The 23,668-nt window shown below is 43.4% G+C and overlaps 1 long non-coding RNA gene across 4 annotated transcripts in view; it reads right to left on the bottom strand.

Moving 5' to 3' along the window:
- Positions 1 to 18,011: 18,011 nt before the first annotated feature.
- The window catches only part of LOC123504290, an 8,323-nt gene continuing 2,666 nt past the window's right edge, over positions 18,012 to 23,668 (bottom strand). Inside the window, exons 1-4 of one of the 4 annotated variants that reach the window (XR_006674792.1) lie at positions 22,305 to 22,400; positions 21,818 to 21,907; positions 18,828 to 19,123; positions 18,012 to 18,544 (exon numbers count right to left, since the gene is read on the bottom strand). This is a non-coding gene — a long non-coding RNA (uncharacterized LOC123504290). Of the gene's footprint in view, positions 18,545 to 18,827; positions 20,222 to 21,817; positions 21,908 to 22,304; positions 22,401 to 23,668 lie in introns of those variants that run through there. The other 3 variants (XR_006674791.1, XR_006674793.1, XR_006674790.1) reach the window with 3 other exon arrangements.

Genomic DNA, 23,668 nt, shown 5'->3' with positions numbered 1-23,668 from the left:
TTAGCTTGCTGGTCTAAAGGGAGAGGGGGTTAGCTTGTTGGTCTAAAAGGAGTGTTTTCAGCTTGTTGGTCTGAAGGGGTTGTTTTTAGCTTGCTGGTCTAAAGGGTATGTTTATCTTGCTGGTCTAAAGGGTATGTTTATCTTGCTGGTCTAAAGGGTATGTTTATCTTGCTGGTCTAAAGGGTATGATTATCTTGCTGGTCTAAAGGGTATGTTTATCTTGCTGGTCTAAAGGGTATGTTTATCTTGCTGGTCTAAAGGGTATGTTTATCCTGCTGGTCTAAAGGGTATGTTTATCTTGCTGGTCTAAAGGGTATGTTTATCTTGCTGGTCTAAAGGGTATGTTTATCTTGCTGGTCTAAAGGGTATGTTTATCTTGCTGGTGTAAAGGGTATGTTTATCATGCTGGTCTAAAGGGTATGTTTATCTTGCTGGTCTAAAGGGTATGTTTATCTTGCTGGTGTAAAGGGTATATGTTTATCTTGCTGGTCTAAAGGGTATGTTTATCTTGCTGGTCTAAAGGGGATGTTTATCTTGCTGGTCTAAAGGGGATGTTTATCTTGCTGGTCTAAAGGGGATGTTTATCTTGCTGCTCTAAAGGGGATTTTTTTAGCTTGCTGGTCTAAAGGGTGTGTTTTTAACTTGCTGGTCTAAAGGATGTGTATTATAATACATACATATATATATATATATATATATATATATATATATATATATATATATATATATATATATGTAAACGTTATCACCACAGGTGTTGGTATATAGGGTTTATGCTATTATTTAGCTGACTGTATTAAAAATTTTGCAATTAATAAAAAAATCTAAGTAAAATATATGGTTCAGGTAAAATAATGCAAAATATCATCATCATACGTTTATATTGTAAGACAAAAGAGATAGATCATTGATAAAAACATAGAAATGATAGAACATTTATGGGAAAAGAGATGAACAGAGCGGCGCGGCGATGGCCTACTTGTGCTGACGTCACATCTGATCCCTCAGGCCTGTATACGAAGGCCGTGGCTTAACCCCTTCTGGACTTGGATGTAGTGACCGGTGTTAGAAAGCACCATTACATCATGGTCTTGAAGGGATTGATTATAGGGTATGGTCATTTGGGCATGTCTGTCAGGGGTACCCCACCACAGAAGCTGTCTGTCAGTGGTCATGCACTATACCTGGGGTGGTACCGGTCATTTTATAGCAAGTTTCATTTGGTTCGCTTTTCGGCTGATCTAGGTCAATCATGGGGTGTGGTCATTTGGGCGTGTGTCTGGGGTAACCCACCACAGAAACTGTCTGTCAGTGGTCATGCACTATATCTGGGATGCAGTGGCGTACTAAGGGGGTGGGGGTGGGGGGATGGCGCGGTCCGCCCCGGGTGACAACCAGATGGGGGTGCCATATGAAGAATACAAAATTGTATAAAAAAAATTTTTGGATAATATTCATAACCCTTTGCAAAAAGATAAGGATGACACATTAGTACGTACATTACATAAAATTACCCTACTATCGTCATTTGAGTTTCGTGATTCGGAAAAAAAACAATCACTTACTGAAACAACACTTTCCGGAAAGAAAGTTTAACTTTATTTTCTGTAACTCTTATACTCAGAAATCCTTCTTTCCTTACAAAGATTCAATTCCTTCATTCCTAATATCTAGTGTTGTGTATGATATGTTTGTTCGTTGTGCAAGCGACGATATGTTGGCGAGACGAAGCGCAACTTGATGCTTCGTGTTGCCGAACATAAGGGTGTCTCGGCACGAACTAGGAAACCACTTAAGGCGGTGTCACACTAGCACTTTTTCCGCTGATGAATGTGATTTCCGTCTAGTTTTCAACGTTCCGCATGAACTTATCGCATGAATTTGTCAGACGATAGGGATCGTTTCCGTCTGCAAATTTTCCGCTTTTGTTTACAAACCAAGACTAAAGACCACAAGACTTGCCACGTCTCCTCAAGTCTCAACCTGCTTCTACGTGCGTTGGTTCTACCATTTAACCATGAACGCATCCATGCACGCTTTTTGGCTTGTTTAGCTCGTCTAAGTTTCGTAATACACAGTAGTACGTTCAGAGCAGCGTATCTTTGCCATTGCGTGGCCTCCATATTTGTTTACATTGTCGGGAAGTGACGACGAAACACCGTTTGGAACTCTAGCTAGCCAGCGTGCTTACCAGACGTCGGTTCCGGGCAGCTCCGTGCCGACTACCAATAACATTCCCTCACCCACAGAGCTGAAGCATCGCCACCACCAGAGCAGACAGTAACAACTACGGACAAGCTGGATGACGCTGTGGAGGTGAAGCCTCTGGTGAAAACAGCGGTCCAGCCGGGCTCCAACCCCGTATGCGCCAGCTCCACCTCCCCAGGTGACCACATGGACGACTCCACCACGGTCATCAAGCGTACCAGAACACCATCACCTGGTAAGACACAAATCTGTCAAATCCACAAAGCCTGCTATGGATTGTGCAACCCGCTCCTACGCTTGTGTGACCGCCTCTACCCCTCCTCGCACTGCTGAGTCTGCTGGGCCCCACACCCGCCCCCCACTCGTAAGCAGGTGGTACTCATTCGCTCTCTTGATGGAAGTATGTGCCTCATCCACCCATCCAAGGTCTATAGGGCTGTGTGTGGCTCAATTTTTGCCAAAAAATACATCGAGCAAACCTTGGCCATCACTGGAGGTGGCCGAGGAATTAAGTTTGAGGTGGCCAACCTCGATCACCTGGAACAGGCCCCAGAGTCAGTAACCCGACTGGGGGAGTGGCCTGTTAAGTGCTGGGTGGCCACTGACAATGACCCTACCTATGACTTTGGTAGAATTTATCCTGTTTCCCCTGACATGACTAAACATGACATCATGACTCAGATAACCATCCTAGACGGCAGCCCCACTCAGATTGTTGATGTTTTACGCCTCCCTGACCATGACAAGGACGGACAGACAGTTCCGAACCTGGCCATTCGCCTGAAATTCCATGGGCCCCTCCCTGAGAGGGTGGCCTTAGGAAACATGGTCTACCATGTTAGGCCCCACACCCTCCCAGTCCTGCGCTGGACCCGCTGCCTCTCTGTTTGGTCACGGCAACATTTCCTGCAATGGGCGTGCCCGATACAAGAAATGCAGTGGATGCTATGACACTGATGGGTGTGTCAGGGAGGACCACTGTTTGTTTTGTGGTCCTGGCCACCAGCCCACCTCCAAACAGTGCCCGGCTCACCTCCAGGGAGTGCAGCTGCAAGAACTGCAGCATGACGGGACGGGAAATGAAAAATGAGAGGTATCCTCCCGGCCTTTTTCGCCCACCAAACCCTGCTCCAAAACACTAAACTTCCAAACCAGGCAATCCTCAACCTCCTCCCCTATGCCTCACTTGCCCTCACACACCTGAAACCCCCATCTCTGCCGCCACCCTTGCTCTTCACCCTACACTCATCCCCGCTCCCACTCCTGATCATACTCCTGCTCCCATCAAGCCCCTGAGCCCCATTATTAGTGTGGTACCACTAACCGCCCAGCCTCCCTCACCCAAGGCCCAACGGAGCCGCCACCACCACAAACCACACCACAAAGTCACACCACGACACACCACCAGACCCTCCTTCATCCCTGAGGGCCCCTACCAAACTGACTTGCCAGATGCTGGGGAATTTGTACCCCCAACCCCTCTACACCAATGCCACCCACCAAAGGTTCCCCAGTCAAAAGCCCCACAGCCAGCAGCCCAGCAGTCCTTGCCTTCACTTGGTAGTGCAGGCTTTGTACCATCCTCTTCCTCGCTTCTGGCCCAGCATGCTTCGGGTTTTGCATGGCCTGCTTTTATTAAGCACTCAATTTCTTTAACTTCCTGCTTTCAGGGCTTAGCTTCAGCAAGAGCCTCCTCCGGTGCTTCCTTCATCACATCACTCACGCAGTGAGTGATCCACTTGTCTCCAACTTCATTTTCTGGAATGCCCAGTCTTTGTACAGGAAACTTCCAACTTTTAAAACCACGCTTTCCTCATACTCTCCTCTCGTTGTCGGTGTCTGTGAGACGTGGCTCACAGACCCATTCTCCCCCTCCTTTCCAAACTATACTTTCTACAGGAAGGACAGGGAGACCAGCGAAGTAGGAGGCGGCCTACTTCTACTGATCCACCAGTCCCTTCCCTCTAGCCCTCTCTCTATCCCTTCTTTCACAGGTGGTGGATTGGAGCATCTGGGAGTGACTGTCACCTTTGACTCAGGCCCACTAGACATTCTGCTAATCTACAATCCCTGTCACTTCAGGAATTTCAACATTTGTTTCATCAACTTCCCTCCCCAGCATTAATTATGGGTGACTTTAATGCCCATCATGACTTCTGGGAACCGGCCCTCCCCAGGAGCCGGAGAAACAGTTCAGGAGCATCACTCGAGTTTTCTGGCAGATAGTGATTCCCTCTCCCTTCTCACACCTCCTGGCCTCCCTACCAGGATTGACCCAGTTTCAGCGAACCCTTCCACCCTAGACTTGTGCCTGGGGAATGGCCCACTCCTCCTCACCACTATAACTACTGGCCCTTACATGGGGAGTGACCATCTTCCTGTGATCATTGCCTTCCCATCAGTGCCACCACCCCTCCCACTTCACGCAGACCACGTTGGTCATTCAACAAGGGAGACCTGGTATCTTTTCAGACTGAGTTAAAAATCAATCGTCTCGCCCACGACCCTTCTGTCAGATGACAAAATTCACTTCCTTACAGAAGAAGTCTTGGTGACTGTGTAATCCCACCACTTTCACCTTGTCACTTCCTCCCCCTCCCGTTCATTTTGAGTCCCCTGGTGGTCTTGGAAGTGTACGGCGGCCCTTCAGGCCAAGCGTCTTGCCTTTGCAGCGTGGCGAAAGAACCCAACCCCTTCACTCCGTCAACGTTTTCATTACCTAGAGGCCCAGTGCAAGAGTGTTATTCTTGATGAGAAACGCTCAGCGTGGGCCTCCTCGTGTGCTTCCCTGTCCTTTTCCACCTCAGTCTCCCGAGCCTGGTCTTTCTTCAGGAAGATGGTCCACCCACAACCCCCTCTAACCTTCCCGTTAACTAGTGACGGTGTCCTCCTCACCACTGATGCCCAAAAAGCCGAGTGTCTTGCCACCCACATTCACACAACACTCGACTCTCCAGATCCTGTACCCCCCACCTGTGCTACCCTCTTCCTCACACTCCAGCCATGAAATTAGCACTGCTATAACTCCCCAGGAACTCACCTCAACCTTACTTTCACAGTCTGCTAAGAAGGCCACGGGACCAGATGATGTGCCAAACGAGTTTCTTCGATGCCTCCCAGATGCTCTGCTGCAGCTCCTTCTGGACGTCCTCAACAACAGCTGGTTGTCGGGGACGTTACCTTTAGCGTGGCATCTTGCCACCGCTATTCCTATTCCTAAGCCTGGCAAGGACCCGACAGCGGCCTCCTCTTATAGACCTATTAGCCTCCTGTCTAACATTAGCAAGGTTTTCGAGCATGTCATTCAAAATAGACTAACCTGGTGGTTGGAACGCAAACACCTTCTGCCACCCAACATGTTTGGTTTTCGCCCTCACCGGGGCACCCTTGATGCCCTGTTGTTGCTGGAGCATCACATTCAGGAAGGATTTAACCACAAAAAATTCACTTTAGTAGCTTTTTTAGATCTTAAGGGTGCTTTTGACTCCACCTCACACAACTCAATTCTTGAGAAACTTGCCTGCCTTGGACTCTTTGGTTCACCACTAAGTTGGGTTCAGTCCTTCCTGACAAATAGATCCTTCTCCCGGGTGATTGGTAACACCTACTCTAGGTCATATCCAATCACTAGGGGTGTTCCTCAAGGTTCTCCACTTAGCCCTCTACTCTTCAATGTCTTACTTTCTGACTTTCCCTTCTCTCCTGGCACACATGCACTTATCTATGCTGATGACATTTCCCTCCTTTGTTCTGCTTCCACTATCCAAGAGGCTCAACTTTCACTCCAGCATGGGCTTGACCTTGTCCACTCTTGGACTGCCCGTTGGGGCCTGACAGTGAGTGCCCAGAAGTCTAGCCTTCTGTGCTTCACCAGAAGGCGAATACCTAACGTTCCAGTGGTCACCATCAATGGTTCCCCGATCCCTTTCAAATCAAATCACAAATTCCTTGGCCTACTGTTGGATAGCCCCTGCTTAACCTGGGGCTGCCACATACAGTACCTGGTTACCTCATGCCTTAAAAGGCTCAACTTAATGAAATCCCTGGCTGGTGTCAAGTGGGGTGCGGACAGGCGTACTCTCCTCCATTTTTATTGTACTTATATCCGGAGTCGCTTGGACTATGGATGTGAGGTTTATGGAGCCTCACAATCACTTCTCCATAAATTGGATATCATACAAAATTCAGCCCTTCGTATTGCACTGGGAGCCTTTAAGTCCTCCCAGCCTGTGCCCTTCAGGCAGAGGCTTCCCTCTCCTCCCTGTCACACAGATGCTCCACCTTCCTTGTCCAGACCTACACCAAGCTTGCCTCCTCCCCTAGATTTCATGCCCTCCACTCCCTCCTCCTGCGCACCAGGAGCCACTTCATGGCCCCTATCAAGCCCACACATCCTTTGTAGATAGAGCCCTCTCCTTCTTTGCAACTCTCTGGGTGACTCCTCCCCCTTTCCTCATCCTCACAAAAACTTCTCCTCTGGGCCCTTGGTACCCTCTCTCTTCCTCAGTCTCACTATCCCTTCATACACCCACACAATGGTTCAAAACTGGCTGCCCAGTGCAGGGCAGAACTCTATTCATCTCACTCCTCCACTCTGGGTACCACACCTACTTCCACATCTACAACACAAGACACCACTGGTGGACCTACTCCCCCAACCGGGCACAAGACTCAGAATCGGCCACACCCGCCTCAATGCCCACCTACACAGGCTGGGCATGACTGACTCTCCCCACTGCCCCTGGTGCCCTACCCAGCCTGACACCCCAGAACACCTGCTGCTGCAATGCCCTCGGCACCACTCACACCGTGTGGCCCTCCTCCACTCACTGTCTGCCATTCACCCACACAGGCCAACATTGACTGACCACCTGGGTGGCTGCACAAATACCTATCAGGCTTTCAAGACACTCAACCTCACTAGGACCTTCCTACACAAAACAAATCAACTTCACCGCATATAGCCTGACTACATCACCTCCGCATCCCGGACCTTTGGGGCACTAGAGGCTGTGACACACAGCCTGCACGGCCCCGACAAATCCCCAAGAAGAAGGAGAAGAAGAAACACCGTTTGTGTGTGATAGGCCGCAGCCAAAATATTGTCGATTTTCTGAAAAACGATGGAAAAAGTAGACGGAAAAAGTGCTAGTGTGATACCGCCTTAAGTGGTTTCCTAGTTCGTGCTGAGACACCCTTATGTTCGGCAACATAACAAACAAACTAGCCAGCTGTTTTGCCTCGCTTTGCTCGGCAGCCTCCTATCCCCCAACATCCACCTTTGGGATGAGATGCAAAGGGATGATCTGCCCCGGGTGCCAAATACTCTAGGAACGCCCCTGCTGGGATGGTACTGGTCATTTTACAATAAATTTCGTTTGGTTCGCTTTTCAGCTGATCTAGGTCAATTTTGACATGGCAGTCACGCGAGTCTGTCAAGGGCACGCCACCACACAGAAAGTCTGTCAGTACCTATTCCCAGTTCCTGAAGGTAAAAAAGGGACATTTAAACACCATTATCATGTGGTTCGCTTTCCAGCTGATCTAGGTCAATTTTTCCATATCACTGTCTTGCCCCTGAGGGCCATACCCACCACCAGATCCCTGGCAGACTTCAGTTTTCATGAACAGTGATGTACATACAACATCACCATGAACAAGAAAATTGGTTCGCTTTTCAGCTACCCAAACCCCTTGGGGCTTCCGGTCTGCTGGCAGGCGTGATGGCGCGCTCGCTGATCAGCTGATCTCTTTTTATTGCAGTGATGGGAATTGTGTGATGGCCTGCCTCCCAACCTGCAATCTGCCTTAGCCTCTCCTAGGCCTTTCCCCAGCCTGCAGCACCATGTAATCGTGCTGGTCAAGGTCAGGCAACAACTGCCAAGCTAAAAGGTGAAAAATGAAGCGGCTTACTAAGAAGACTGTTGAATGGTGTGCAGGCCACCAGCAAAAAAGGCGTCCAGGAAATGCAGGTTGTGGAAGCACTGCAGGCTGACGCTTTCCAGATCGCCAAGATAACAGTCCTGCCTGCCCAGCATGCAAGTTTCAGTAAGATAGTCCAAGTAGTTACTGAGTTATGATGGTCTGGTAGTATGTTTGCCTCTCTGCCTCCTGGTCTCACAAATCTGCTTATTCTGTCCATTTTCAGTGTTTATCCTCTTCTACCCCTTGTCATGCTTCCATGTTTCCTGCATAGATACTGTACCGTACATGTCTCTAACTCAACACTGCTGAATGAATGTGCTAAATGTTTCACTGTATTTACTTATTTATCGATTTTTATCATTATTTTTAGTTTAATTTAGTTAGATTATGTTACACAAATACAAGATGGTGCATGGTATGGTAATCTATGGTACACTTACATGATACTATCTTTTTTTATGTATTCATTTTTATCATTATTCATAGTTTGATAATAGTTAGGTAAGGGTAGGTTAGGTTAGGTCACACTAATACAGTATGGTACCGGTACACTTCAATAACACAATTCTCAGTATAAGGTACAGCAGGGCCGTTTCTAGCTATAGGCGGACAAGGCGATTGCCTAGGGCCCCCAAACCACCAGGGGTCCCCCTGGGTAGCTTGGAAAATTTAAATATCCTAAGTCACTCAGGGGCTCCGACAAAAAATAGAAATTTAGGGCCCCCCAAACAGCATCTTGCCTAGGGTGTTGCCTGGTGTTCAATGCCTCAAAAACTCAATTCCTCCATATATCCATATGGCATGTTTTAATGTCATAGTAATGCAGTTTGGTATATTTTGAGGGCATATTAAGATAATTTGTCATGGTTTAAGACAGTGCCATGTTTTGAGAGCATTTTAAGACAATTTAACATGTTTTGAGGGCATTTTTAAGGCAGTTTGGCATGTTTTGAGGGCATTTTAAGACAGTTTGACATGTTATGAGGGCATTTTAATGTAGTTTGCCATGTTTTGAGAGTATTTTGAGGCAGTTTGGCATGTTTTGAGAGCATATTAAGACAGGGGTGCCACAAAATGCCTGACTTCTGATCTTTCTAAGATTTGTGATTAGGGCACAGAAAACTTACTGGTGTTCAATGCCTCAAAAACTATATTCCTCCATATATCAACTCAACATAAGCTTCTACACAACTGTCCCCCTCTTCTTCAGTGGCGCTCAACTGTCTCCCTCTCCTACACTGAATATCCTCGGTCTGTCCTTTACTCATAATCTGAACTGGAAACTTCACATCTCATCTCTTGCTCTGAGGCATCTCCGCCACTTTTTCTTGCCCCTACAACTGCTAACTTTGTACAAGGGCCTTATCTGTCCATGTTTGGAGTACTCTTTGCATGTTTGGGCAGGGTGTTTGAGTCACACAGTTCTATTAGATGGGTGGAATCAAAAGCTTTTCGTCTCATCAACTCCCCTTCTCTGACTAACTTTTCAGCCTCTTTCTCACCGCCGAAGTGTTGCATCTCTTTCTATCTTTTATCACTAATTTCATGCTAAATGCTGTACTGATCTTACTAACTGCATGCCTCCCCTACTTCTGTGGCCTCACAGCACAAGGCTTGCTTTTTCTTCTCATCCCTATTCTGTCCAACTCTCTAATACAAGAGTTAGCTAACCACTATTCTCAATCTCTGGTAAACTCTGCCTGCTTCTGTATTTCCATCTTCCTACGACTTGACTTTTTTTAAGAGAGAGGTTTCAACATTTCTCCCTGTCTTTTGGCTAATCCTTTACTAATATTTTAGGGAACTTGCACATCAAAATGGCCTTTTTTTTATGTTTTGTTGCATAAAGAAAAAAATGCTTCCATTTTTTATAAATTTATAGCTTTTCATCACCATTCTTATTTTCTATTCATTCACTCATAATTTTCACCCACTCATCCCAATCATTTCATTTTAATTTTTTTTCGTCATTTCCCATTCCTCCATTCATCACCATCACCTTTCATTCATTCACCATTATCTCACCATTTTACATTCACTTTGTAATTTCCGGCCACAAGCATAGCACAGTCATCACCATCCATCACCACCACTGTCACCACCATCTCCATCACCATCACCACTACCATCACCATCACTGCTGCCATCATCACCATTACCAACACCATGATCACCATCACCACCACCATCACCATCACCATTACCACTACTATCATCACTATCACCACCACCATCACCACCACCATCACCACTACCATTACCACTATCATCACCATCAGCACCACCATCACCACTACCATCACCATCTCCATCATCACCATCTCCACCATCACCATCACCATCATCACCACTACAATCACCACCACCACCACCACCACAATATTGACAGGACATCAGGATTCATAGGAGGGTGCAGAAGAGTGTCTGTTCATTTGTGCAGCATTACAGCATTACAATATTACAGCATCACAAACCCTTGCTAATGTCAATAAAATGGTCTAATGGTAGTACACAAAACTCAAGGTAAAAATGTGTCCCAGTAGTGAAGGGATTAATTTCATCATAATCAACAATTACTCTTAAGTTTGCTTTTAGTAATTAACCCAAACCTAATCAAACTATTTTGCTGCACACATACACACACACACACACAGATACTGTCCATATGAAAGAGATTAATGTAACCAAGCTTGAAATAAAAGAGTTGATGACGTAATTAGATAAGGAGAAGGCAATGGGACCGGATGAAGTTAAGGCAGAATATTAAAAGAATGTAGAGAAGAACTAGCAAGTCGTATATACAACATCATAAAATGCTCAATAGAAAATGGAACAGTACCAGTAGAATGGAAAAGAGCTGAAATGGTTCCCATATATAAGAGTGGAAGGAAGGAAGAACCTTTAAATTACAGACCGGTATCACTAACTAGTGTAATATGCAAGATGTGTGAAAGAGTAATAAAGAAACAATGGATTGAGTTTCTTGAAGACAACAAATTATTATCAAATAGCCAATTTGATTTTAGAAAAGGTCAGTCATGTGTAACAAATTTATTGAGTTTCTACTCTAGAATAGTTGATAAAGTACAAGAGAGAGAGGGATGGAATGACTATTTATTTAGATTTAAAAAAGGCATTTCATAAAGTGCCACATGAAAGATTACTATGGAAGTTAGAGAAGGGTGGCTTAAAAGGAAGCACATGGAGATGGATGGAAAATTACTTGAGGGGGAGAGAAATAAGGACGGTAGTTAAAGATATCAAGTCCAAGTGGAGAGCAGTAGACAACAGAGTGCCACAGGTGTCAGTATTGGCGCCAATACTTTTTCTCATATATAAACGACATGCCAGCTACATAAATCTGTTTGTGGACGATGCAAAACTGTGCAGAGTCATAAAACAAAAAGAGGATTGTGAAATACTGCAGGAAGACTTAAACAAGATCTGGAAATGGAGTAAAAAATGGGAGATGGAATTCAATGTGGACAAAAATCATGTCATGGAAATGGGAAAAGGTGAAAGACGACCAGTGGGAATCTATAAGATGGGAGATGGAGTAAAACTAGAAAAAGTAATAAAGGAAAAGAACTTGGGAGTGACGATGGAAGAAAACAATCAACCGGTAAACCATATTGATAGAATTTTCAGAGAGACATATAATTTGCTAAGGAATATTGGATTAGCATTTCACTATATGGACAAAGAAATGATGAAGAAATTGATAAGTACTAAAATAATACCTAGATTGGAATATGCAGGAGTTGTGTGGACACCCCATAAAAAGAAACGCATAAGGAAATTGGAGAGACTACAAAAAATTGCTTCAAGAATGGTTCCAGAATTTAAAGGATGACATATGAGGAGAAACTAAAGGCTATGGATCTATCAACCCTGGAACAGAGAAGAGAGAGAGGGGATCTGATACAAGTTTATAAATTGATTAAAGGAAGGGATCAAGTGGATAATGAGAAACTAATCCTGAGAGAAGAATATGACATTAGAAGCACAAGATCACATAGTAAGAAACTGAGGAAGGGAAGATGTCTGAGAGATGTTAAAGAATATAGTTTCCTGCAGAGGTGTGTTGAGACTTGGAACAGTTTGAGTGAGGAAGTGGTGTCAGCAACGTGTGTGCATAGTTTTAAAGAGAAATTGGATAAGTGTAGATATGGAGACGGGGCCACACGAGCATAAAGCCCAGGCCCTATAAAACTACAACTAGGTAAATACACACACACACACACACACACACATACACACACACACACACACACACGCACGCACGCATGCGCCCGGTAGCTCAGTGGTTAGAGTGCTGGCTTCACAAGCCAGAGGACCGGGGTTCGATTCCCCGGCCAGGTGGAGATATTTGGGTGTGTCTCCTTTCATGTGTAGCCCCTGTTCACCTAGCAGTGAGTAGGTACAGGATGTAAATCGAGGAGTTGTGACCTTGTTGTCCCGGTGTGTGGTGTGTGCCTGGTCTCAGGCCTATCCGAAGATCGGAAATAATGAGCTCTGAGCTCGTTCCGTAGGGTAACGTCTGGCTGTCTCGTCAGAGACTGCAGCAGATCAAACAGTGAATTACACACACACACCATCTTAATGTTTTTGATTAGTGTTGTTGTAAGTAGTGTGGTGTGATGTTCCTCTGAGTGTATGATTGGCTGGCTGGGTGGGTGGGTGGGTGGCTGTCCAGCCCTCATTTGTAAATACACTGTACATCATAGTAAAGGTGACTCAGTGTAAACAGTGCTCCTCTCATTACAGGAAAGTCGAGTCAAGAGTCCCTGAATGCTGCGAAGGAAACACACTGCTGCAGGGAACACTGCACCCACCACCAAGCCAAGCCAAGCCAAACCAAGCCAAACCACAACACAAACCTTCAACAACATCTGGAGCTATCAACAACACCCAAAGTATAAGACAACACCTGAAGCAATGAAGAACAGTTAGGTTAGGTTACAATGCCTGAGGGTTAGAACACCTGGAGTGATGAAGAACAGGTTAGGTAAGGCAGTTTGGCATGTTTTTTTAGGGCATTTTTAGACAGTTTGGCATGTTCTTGAGGGCATTTTAATTAAGTTTGGGATATTCTTGAGGTGTGTGTGTGTGTGTATTTACCTAGTTGTATTTACCTAGTTGTAGTTTTACAGGGCCTGGGCTTTATGCTCGTGTGGCCCAGACTGTCTCCATATCTACACTTATCCAATCTTACTTTAAAAGTATGCACACTCGTTGCAGACACTACTTCTTCATCTAAACTGTTCCACGTCTCAATACATCTCTGCGGAAACTATATTTTTAATATCTCTCAGACATCTTCCTTTCTCAGCTTTTTACTATGCGATCTTGTGCTTCGGATGTCATATTCTTCTCTCAGGATCAGTTTCTCATTATCCACTTGGTCCATTCCGTTGATCAATTTATAAACTTGTATCAGGTCTCCTCTCTCCTTCTTTGTTCCAGGGTTGGTAGATCCATAGCCTTTAGTCTCTCCTCATATGTCATCCCTTCAAATTCTGGAACCATTCTTGTAGCTATTTTTGTAGCCTCTCCAATTTCCTTATGTGTTTCTTTTTATGAGGGGTCCACACTACTCCTGCATATTCCAATCTGGGTCTTATTATAGTACTTATCAATTTCTTCATCATTTCTTTGTCCATGTAGTGAAATGCTACTCCAATATTCCTTAGCAAATTATATGTTTCTCTAAAAATTCTATCAATATGGCTTACTGGTTGATTGTTTTCTTCCATCGTCACTCCTAAGTCCTTTTCCTTTTGACTTTCTCCAGTTCTACTCCATCTCCCATCTTATAGATTCCCACAGGTCGTCTTTCACTCTTTCCCATTTCCATGACATGGCTTTTGTTCACATTGAATTCCATTTCCCACTTCTTACTCCATTCCCAGATCTTATTTAGGTCTTCTTGCAGTATTTCACAATCCTCCTTTTGCTTTATAACTCTGCACAGTTTCGTATCATCCGCAAACAAATTTATGTAGCTGTTCACTCCTTCTGGCATGTCGTTAATATAAATGAGGAAAAGTATTGGTGCCAATACTGACCCCTGTGGCACTCCGCTTTCTACTGCTCTCCACTTGGACTTCATATCTTTAACTACCGTCCTTATTTCTCTCCCCCTCAAATAATTTTCTATCCATCTCAATGTGCTTCCTTTTAAGCCACCCTTCTCCTCTAACTTCCACAGTAATCTTGCATGTGGCACTTTGTCAAACGCCTTTTTAAATCCAAATAAATGCAGTCAACCCATCCTCTCTCTTGTACTCTATCAACTATTCTAGAATAGAAACTCAATAAATTAGTTACACAAGACCGTCCTTTTCTAAAACCAAATTGGCTATTTGATATTAATTTGTTGTCTTCAAGGAACTCGATCCATTGTTTCTTTATTATTCTTTCACACATCTTGCATATTACACTAGTTAGTGATACCGGTCTGTAATTTAAAGGTTCTTCCTTCCTTCCGCTCTTATATATGGGAACCACCTCAGCTCTTTTCCATTCTACTGGTACTGTTCCATTTTCTATTGAGCATTTTATGATGTTGTATATAGGACTTGCTAGTTCTTCCCTACATTCTTTCAGTATTCTGCCTGAGACTTCATCCGGTCCCATTGCCTTCTCTTCATCCAGTTCCTTCATTAACTCTTTTATTTCAAGCTTGGTTACTTTAATCTCTTTCATATAGATTGTCTCTATTACCCTGTGGCCTCTCAAATTTGGATTCCTTAGTAAAGACCTCCTGGAATTTTTATTTAATAGTTCTGCCATACTTTTGGGTCTTCCACCATCCCGTTCTCTCCTTTTAACCTTTCTATTGTTTCTTTTGCCTAATTTTTCCATTTATGAATCTATAGAACAATTTTGGTTGCTCCTTACATTTTTCGACAATGTCTTTTCAAGTTCTTTTCCTCTTCCTTCCTCACCTTAACATATTCATTTCTTGCTGCTTTGAAGTTTTCCTTATTTGCTGGATTCCTATTTCTCCTCCACCTTTTCCATGCTCCATCTCTTTTCTCCTTTGCCTTGGCACACCTTGCATTAAACCAATCTTTCTTTCCTTCTTCTTTAGGTCTATATTTTGGGACATATTCCCTGACTCCTGTTTTGTATATTTCCAAAAATAAGTTATATTTGTCTTGCATTGTCTCTGAGTTTTCCATCTCCTCCCAGTCTACGTTTTTAAAATAGTTCTTGAGATTCTCAATATCAGCCTTTCTGTAATTTAATCGGTCTCCTTTGTATGAATCGTCTCTATCTTCCTTTCCTCTTCTATATCTATTTCTAATATTGCATGGTCACTCTTTCCCAATGGGCACTTATATCTTATATCATCATTCATTTGTATACCCCTTGTAAAAACTAGGTCCAATCTCGCCGGCTCGTCGTTTCCTCTGAATCTTGTGCATTCCTTTACTCTCTGGTCCATCATATTGTCTATCATTAGGTTCAAGAATCTTTCTCCCAGGCTTCTTCCCCCATACCACTTTCATAATTTTCCCAGTCCACTTCTTTACAGTTGAAATCTCCTACTAATATCACTTTTCTCCTTTCTTTAACGATTCTCATTAGACTCCTTATTGTGTCATCTATCATGTCTTTATATTCTTGATTGGTCCATGAATTTGTTTTGGTGGCACATATGTTACAATGATTGTTATCTCTTTTTATTAATATGCATCTTAATATACAATACTTCTGCTTTTCCTTCCCTACATTCCATTTCATTTATCACTATCTCTTTCCTTAACATAATCATGACTCCTCCTCCTCCTTTACCCACTCTGTCTCTTCTCCATACATTATACCTATTATCCAAGTCTATTTTGATTGCCTTATTTAGTTTTGTTTCAGCCAGGCATACAATATCTGGATTTTCTTTCCTTATGTAATCTCTTAATTCTAATTTACTTGATAAAACCCCGTCTATGTTCGTATACATCATTTTTAGTCTTTTGCCTTTATCATTTTTAGTTAAACTTGTTCCACTTTTTTCTCTTCCTTCTCGTTTATATACCATTTCCTTATCCTGTCTCCTAGAATTCTCCAAAAAAATGCCTTCTTCTCCTCTTCTGACCTTTCATTATTCTTTTCCCTTACTGCTGCTGCCAGTTCATTGTATCTCTTCCTTTCTTCCTCATTTCTATTTTTCTTTATATAGATATCCTTGCAGCCTTCTGTTTCTCTAAGTTTTGTTGTTCTATATAATATTTCTTCTGTTGCTGCTTGTGATTTTAGTAGTATTTTAATTGGTCTCGTTTTTCCTTCTTGATATGGTCCCATTCTGTTTATTTCTTCTACTTCCTCTTCCAAGTTCTGCCTATCTTCGTCGTTTAGATTCTTCAGTAGGTCTTTGACTGATTTCATTTCTTCTTTTCTCTTTTGGTCTATATTTTATATTTTTTCTTTTATTCCAAATACGACTACACTCTTCTTTTTTCTGCAATTTCTCTAACTAGATTTTCTTTTGTCTTGAGGACTCCTATCATTTTGTTTGTCATATTTTCTTCTTTTTCTTTAAGTTGTTCTTGAATCACCTCCTGAAAATCAGCCTTATCTTTCTTATCTTGGACTCTCCATGCTTGTACTTCTTTTTTAATCACGTTCTGTACTCTTTCCTCTTCCTTGTTTACTAGATCTTTCAGCTTCTCTTTTTCTTTCTCGGCTTTACCGAGTCCTTCTTCCATCTGCTTTTTGTAGTTAGCTACTTCCTTTTTTAGTTCTTCGTTTTCCGCTCTTAGCCTAGCTTCGTTTTCTTCCACTTTTTTTATCCTTTCTCTCAGTTTTATAAACTCTTTATCCTGTTCTTCATTCTCTTTCATTTCCATCTTCTCCTTTATCAGTTTATCTAGTTTATATTCAATATTTGACACTCTCTTTAGTAGTGAAGTAGTCGTCGTATCGAAACCTTCGAATCCAGGCTCACCCACATCAGCATAGTCATCATCAGCTTTCCTACCTTCTCCAATCTCACGTCTGCATTTTGATGGTATCTCTTTTTCGCTCATCATTCCTTAATAATTGATTATATGAAGAAAAATGAGACCACACTACCTGCCCAGGCCACTGTAAAAACTGTACAACCGGTATGTAGTGAAGATCAGCTGCTTGTCGGAACGGCGCCAGTGCGTCCTTCCTCTACCGTCATTTTTTCATTGTTTTATAGAGTTGAAAATATTTGTAGATTTTTCCAGGATTATTTTATAAGGATTGTTTTAGAGTTGAAAATATTTGTAGATTTTTCCAGGCAATGTAATAATAATAATGTAAAGAATTTCTGAATAAAAGTTTAGGGAGATTCTTTCATTTAATTTTAGCTCCAATATGCATCTGCCTTGTCTCCGGAGACTCTTTTGAGTATTTTCGACTTAGTACAGTTTTTAGGGCCGGGTTTTGGGCCAGTTTTTGCAATTTTTAAGGGTTGGGGCCAGGTTTTTTGGAATTTTTGGCCAGTTTTTGCTGTTTTTTGTGGCAAGTACTTTTTTTTCCACATTTTCTTTTCAATTTCATTATTTTTCCACATTTTCTTCAATTTCATTATTAAATTAACTCTGTCATGCCATCATCCATCATGCATCCTGTTTTTACCATTTTGTTAATTTTTTATCCCACTTTTTTTGTATTGCTTGTGATAAAATAAACCTTGGAAGTTTTTTTTCTTTCTAATGTTGTTGTTTAGAAGGAGTGTTAGGCTAATTCAGGCAACATTGGCGTGTCAGTGCCAGCCAGGTAGAGGCGACTAGTTCATGAAAGTCACAAATACTCCCAGGAATGGAAGTTTACCACAAATACTCCCAGGAATGGAAGTTTACCACAAATACTCCCAGGAATGGAAGTTTACCGAAACAATCAAGATTTCTTTCATAATTTATTATTCAATAGTGACAACAGCTCTTATTAGTACAGTGAAGACACAATGAGGCAGTGAAGACAGTTTATTACAATGGAGTAAGGGCACCACAACACCACAGCTGTCTAAGTACATACACCATCCACACTGAGGGAAGACTCCCACGCCAACCACAACTATTCCCTCCCTGGACACGACCACCACCACCAGAGTACCAGTACGTGATGGCCACGCAGGGTCAAGGTGCCATGCAGAATCTTTCTTGCTGCTGCTGCTGCGGCGGCGGCGGCGGCGGCGGTAGCAGGTGTTTGCTGGGCCGCTGCGAGGCGGAATCCCTTAATGGCAGGAGTGGCGGCGGCGGCATGCGTTAGCGGGACGGAAATGAAGGCCCCAAGCGAGGCAGCCTCTCCCCCCGAGTGGCAGTAGCGGCGGCGGTGTTGGTTGGGTGATGGAGGGAGGGTTAGTGAAGGCGTCGTGCAAAGCCAAGTGTCCCTCCGTGATGATGCAGGATCGCTGCAATCAGACCTTTGGATCCTCCTGTAATGGACAAACTAATTAACCGATTATCTCCACATGTACCACGCCACACTGTCCTTACACTACACTTTCATTGCATCAATCAGCCTCTCTCCCTCGCTCCCTCGTTCTTCTCCCAGCGTCTCCCGTGTTACGTAGCATCAAGCCCTCTCCTGTCATAACCTTCCATCCCTTCATTTTCACATCTCAAGCCAGTCTCGGTACGCCACAACACGTCACACGTTCTAACTTTCCCACACCCGATCCTCTCACATCCACACAACCAATCTTGCCACACACTCACCCATCTGGTTAGTTTAATCTTCCGTGTCTGCCGTCATCTGCGGTTTCTCGTCGCCAGGCCGCCTCCACACCACCTGCCTCTATCACCCACCTAGCCATCATCTGAGCGGCGGCGTTAGAGTATACTGTGTGTGTGGGCGCGATGCAAAGCAGTGCCTTTCCCAATCTTGAGGCGGTGGCGAAGCAAAGGTGTTGGTAGTGAACGTTGTCAGTGAAGGTGTAGTGCAAGATAAAGTTTCCTTGATGGTAGAGGAGGCTCACTATCGCTGTGGAGTCAGGCCTTTGGATCGTCAACTCCTGTAATGGACAAAAAACATACATGAACAGCAGTATCTTTGTTCACTAATCACATCGTCTTAAAACTCCTTCACTGCCTCAATTAGCCTTTCACTCGTCTACACAGTCTTGCCACCAAGACCACCCATTTCCTTCACGTCTTGACTAATACATATTGTGCCCTAACTCGCTCACAAACACTCGCCCCACACCATCTCTTCTGTTTCTCCATATTATCGCATTGCATTCAGTTCCCACTGCCTCTTATGCTACGATCCATTCACGTTCACTTTTGATTCCTCCTAGCCATTCTCATCCCCCACACAACTTAAACCACTCCCTCCTTCTCTCGAGAACCTTTCCCTCCATTTACTTGAACTTATTCCACATATCCACCATTATCGTCCTTTTCATGCCACTTTCCTATCCACAACATACTCGCAGTCGTTGTCATGAACAGCGGAGCTGTTTACAACAGTGATACGTCCTGATTAAAAGTCGTCCGTTCACTTAACTACCACTTAAGATCGAATTTGCTTCATTACTACGCATTCTACTCTAATAATGAATCCTCAGTGGTTTACCTCACCCTCGTTATACTAACTTCAGCACGAGTCCAGTCCTCTCACTCACCACAACTACTTTCATGGTTATATCTCTTCTAATGCACATAACTTGAAGCAGCATCGTTACGATAAAGAAACCTTGTCTACTTCTTTTTGCCGATTAGACCTATAACGAGGGAACCACGATGACAATATTGAAACGGATTAGCATCAATACAACTTAAGGAGTTCTACAGTAAAGCGACTCTTATTTAATCCCTTCCGTACTAAGACGCGTCTGCTAGTATTTGGCGATTTTATACAACTAAAGAAATTTATTAAATTAAAATAGTGATGACCACGCCATTAATTTTGTGGCCATTGATCTTGCGACATCCATACACCACTTAACAATATTTAATCAAACATTTCTCGTAAAAATGTGTCCCAGTATTGGAGGTTAAGCATAATTCCTTCCTACACACCTTTAATGACCACAAAAACACTACTTGCTCCACACATTACGCAAGTCTATTCTAACCCACGTTACTACCTACACTAGTGAATGAACGACCATCTGCTCCTATTGACTATTAGAGCAAGTAAACACTCATAGCGTTGGTTCCTGATATACATCCTACACACCCTACAGTTAACCTTCCAATAGACATACTACACAATAGTTAACCCTTCAGAACCATGATACATTTTTCATATTCATTCTGCTTACTACTTGGTGATTTTAAACAGCTTCAAAAACTTATGTGGGGATTAAAATAGTGAAGACTCTGGCCATTAATCCTCTGAACTCCATAGACACTTCCTAATGTCAATAAAATAATCTAATCATACCCAAAACTCAAGGTAAAAATGTGTCTCAGTATTGAGGGAATTAATTGACACTCCCACACCCCAAACTGCCACGGGTCTGACTGGCTAACTATTGTATTGTATTTAAGGTACTCACCAATATTAACCAGATCAATGTGAGAGATGTGAAGTGAGGCGTTGTGAGTGTTCCCTGTATGAGCTGTTTACTTGGTGAAGGGTTGGCCGTCTGTGAAAAGATGATGAGGACAAGCGTGGCAGGCCGGTGTCATCAGCGTAGGAGTGGACAGCTCATGATGACGATGATGGTCAAACATAAAAGCCAGTGCATGAATTGTGTGATTTTTCAATAACAAAAAAGAATATACATAAAAAGACGCGCGCGCGCACGCACGCACACACACACACACACACACACACACACACACACACACACACACACACACACGTCCGGTAGCTCAGTGGTTAGAGCGCTGGCTTCACAAGCCAGAGGACCGGGGTTCGATTCCCCGGCCGGGTGGAGATATTAGGGTGTATCTCCTTTCACGTGTAGCCCCTGTTCACCTAGCATTGAGTAGGTATGGGATGTAAATCGAAGAGTTGTGACCTTGTTGTCCCGGTGTGTGGTGTGTGCCTGGTCTCAGGCCTAACCAAAGATCGGAAATAATGAGCTCTGAGCTCGCTCCGTAGGGTAACGTCTGGCTGTCTCGTCAGAGACTGCAGCAGATCAAACAGTGAAACACACACACACACACACACACACACACACACACACACACACACACACACAAGGCTGTGTGGGAAGGGAGGAGAAGGAGAAGGAGAACGAGGAGGAGGAGGAGGAGTACTACTACAATTACTACTACTACTACTACTGCTATCACTACTATTGCTGCTGTTACTACTACTGCTACTACTATTTCTACTATTCTAACCATCCACCGCTAATTTCTATCTCTCTCTAATTATTTAAGCACTTTCTACTATTTCTATGACTATTTCCATCTACTATTAATTTCTATCGCTTCAATTACAGTGTTTGAAATATAAAGATATATTTTGTAACTGTCTTGCACCCTATGTTGGCAAGTCACTAAAGACGAAAGTTCTCGTTGTTCTAGGGTTATTGTCGCCTCTATGGTTTTGAAATAAAGGGGTCCATTATGGTTTTCAGGAGTTTATCTATTAATTAAATTATTTTTTGTTTTGTCTATCTAAAAGTTCTGATTGTTTTATTGTTAATTCAATTTATTGATTTATATTTTTTATTTGGAAGTTAGTTGAGATGGAAATGGAGAATTTCCATCTTAATGACTTGACACTTCAATGACCATCTTCTGACCGTTGTTGCTGCTGCTGGGCGGACCGAACACTACTGAGGGGATAGTCCTTCAGGGAGAGGATCCGACCGATTCCACGCACTCGTCAATGTCTGTGGTGGAGAATTACACTCTCAGAAACACAGATTTATTGGAGGATAAGGAGAAAGATAAATAAATTAGAGCTAAAAAGAGAATTGCACGCTTATCAGGAACAGACATTCAAAGATAGGTTAAGGAAAACTACAAAAAATTAAATCAGTACTCATAAGAAATGTATACGGCAAGTTAAAATTATACTTAATCTTAATGAACAACCTATCCGCGCATCGATGATTTGAAGAATACTCGTGAGACAAAATGCATGTTCATGTACTCGTATGCCAAGAATAAGAAAAGTAACCTCGAATACCACAATAATTTCTTCCCCCTTTTTAAGGTAGAGGGAAAGGGCTCCTCAGAAGTTTAAGAAGACAGACCGAAGAGTGACAGTGACAATCCAGTCCTCACCTTCACTGTTGAGCTTCCTGACAAACCTAAATCCCGGCCGGCGCTACCAGTAGTATGACGAGTGATGAGGCAGAGGTGCTCACACTCGCCATTTTTCTCCCGGCATTCGTCAATGCCACACAGCTGTACAAACTTATCCTGTCACAAGGAAGGCATTTGCTTCAGTATTGTCAAGTTGTGATTTTTTATTATACTGTATACAACTTCTATATGAAACGATGGAGTTCAGGGCATGAATTAAGCCTTGCGTGCCAGAGTGACAAAAGCAAGGCCATCTCCTCACCTCTCCGTTACTGCAGTAGTCATTGAAGCCGTCACACATGCGCTACTTCGGGATACTATTGACACCCCAGTATATAGGAGAACTGACTGTCTGAGGCACATAAGTCGTTGCTGTTCCATGCGGGGGTCGTCTGTAGGTATGTCTGCCAGCATTTCATTGTGTGAATGAGATGCTGGCTTTGTATTTTAACACCACTATTATTCATGAAATTTAGATGGACTACTATACATTTCAGCAGTGAACAAACGGTGTTTTTTGCAGATATTTCCTAAACGAATCGTTGGATGAGTATGATATTTCAACACACTACCTTGAATTATAGCAAACTAACATGAAAAAAATAATTCGTAATGGTATGAATTGAGTGGTATGCAGCAGCAGCAGTAGTAGTAGAAGTAGAAATGCAATGGTAAAATGCCGGCCAACTGCAGTGTTACTGCACCGCCAGACCTCCATCCGTCCCGGCCACCGATCCGCCGAGTGGTGCCGACACATAATTCATTCTTAACGGTAGGAAACAGCAGAGTCCCGGCACAGAGGCTAGACGGTACAAGCGTCAAGCGGTACCGGAAATGATGCCGGCACATTCAGTCGTACCAGTACAGAAGCGTCTCGCCGAGCTACCGCGGCTCGGCCGGCGGAATGAGGCAGCGGGTACCGTGGTACCGACTACCAAGTGGCGGTACTGGTACTGAGTGTGCCGCGCGGCCAGCGCGGCACACTCAGTACCAGTACCAGTAGGAGCGTACTGAGGTTACCGAGATGTTAATGGTACTGACACCTTACCGGGACGGAAGTCCCGCGCGGGGCGCAAGCCACGCGGCCGGAAACTGAAGAAAGAGAGAGTGGTATCACTGAGTCAGTTATCAATGAGTATTGACCATTGACCACAATCATTTTGTTTTTATTATCATGAGTACATGCATACATACATACATACATACTACATACACAAGATAATCAATATGATGAAAATTTGGTAATGCATATATATATATATATATATATATATATATATATATATATATATATATATATATATATATATATATATATATATATATATATATATATATATATA

This window comes from Portunus trituberculatus, chromosome 15 (assembly GCF_017591435.1).
Source record: "Portunus trituberculatus isolate SZX2019 chromosome 15, ASM1759143v1, whole genome shotgun sequence".
Taxonomy (NCBI): Eukaryota; Metazoa; Arthropoda; class Malacostraca; order Decapoda; family Portunidae; genus Portunus; species Portunus trituberculatus.
Note: the sequence above shows the minus strand (reverse complement) of the source record. Positions and strands in the feature narration are given on the sequence as shown.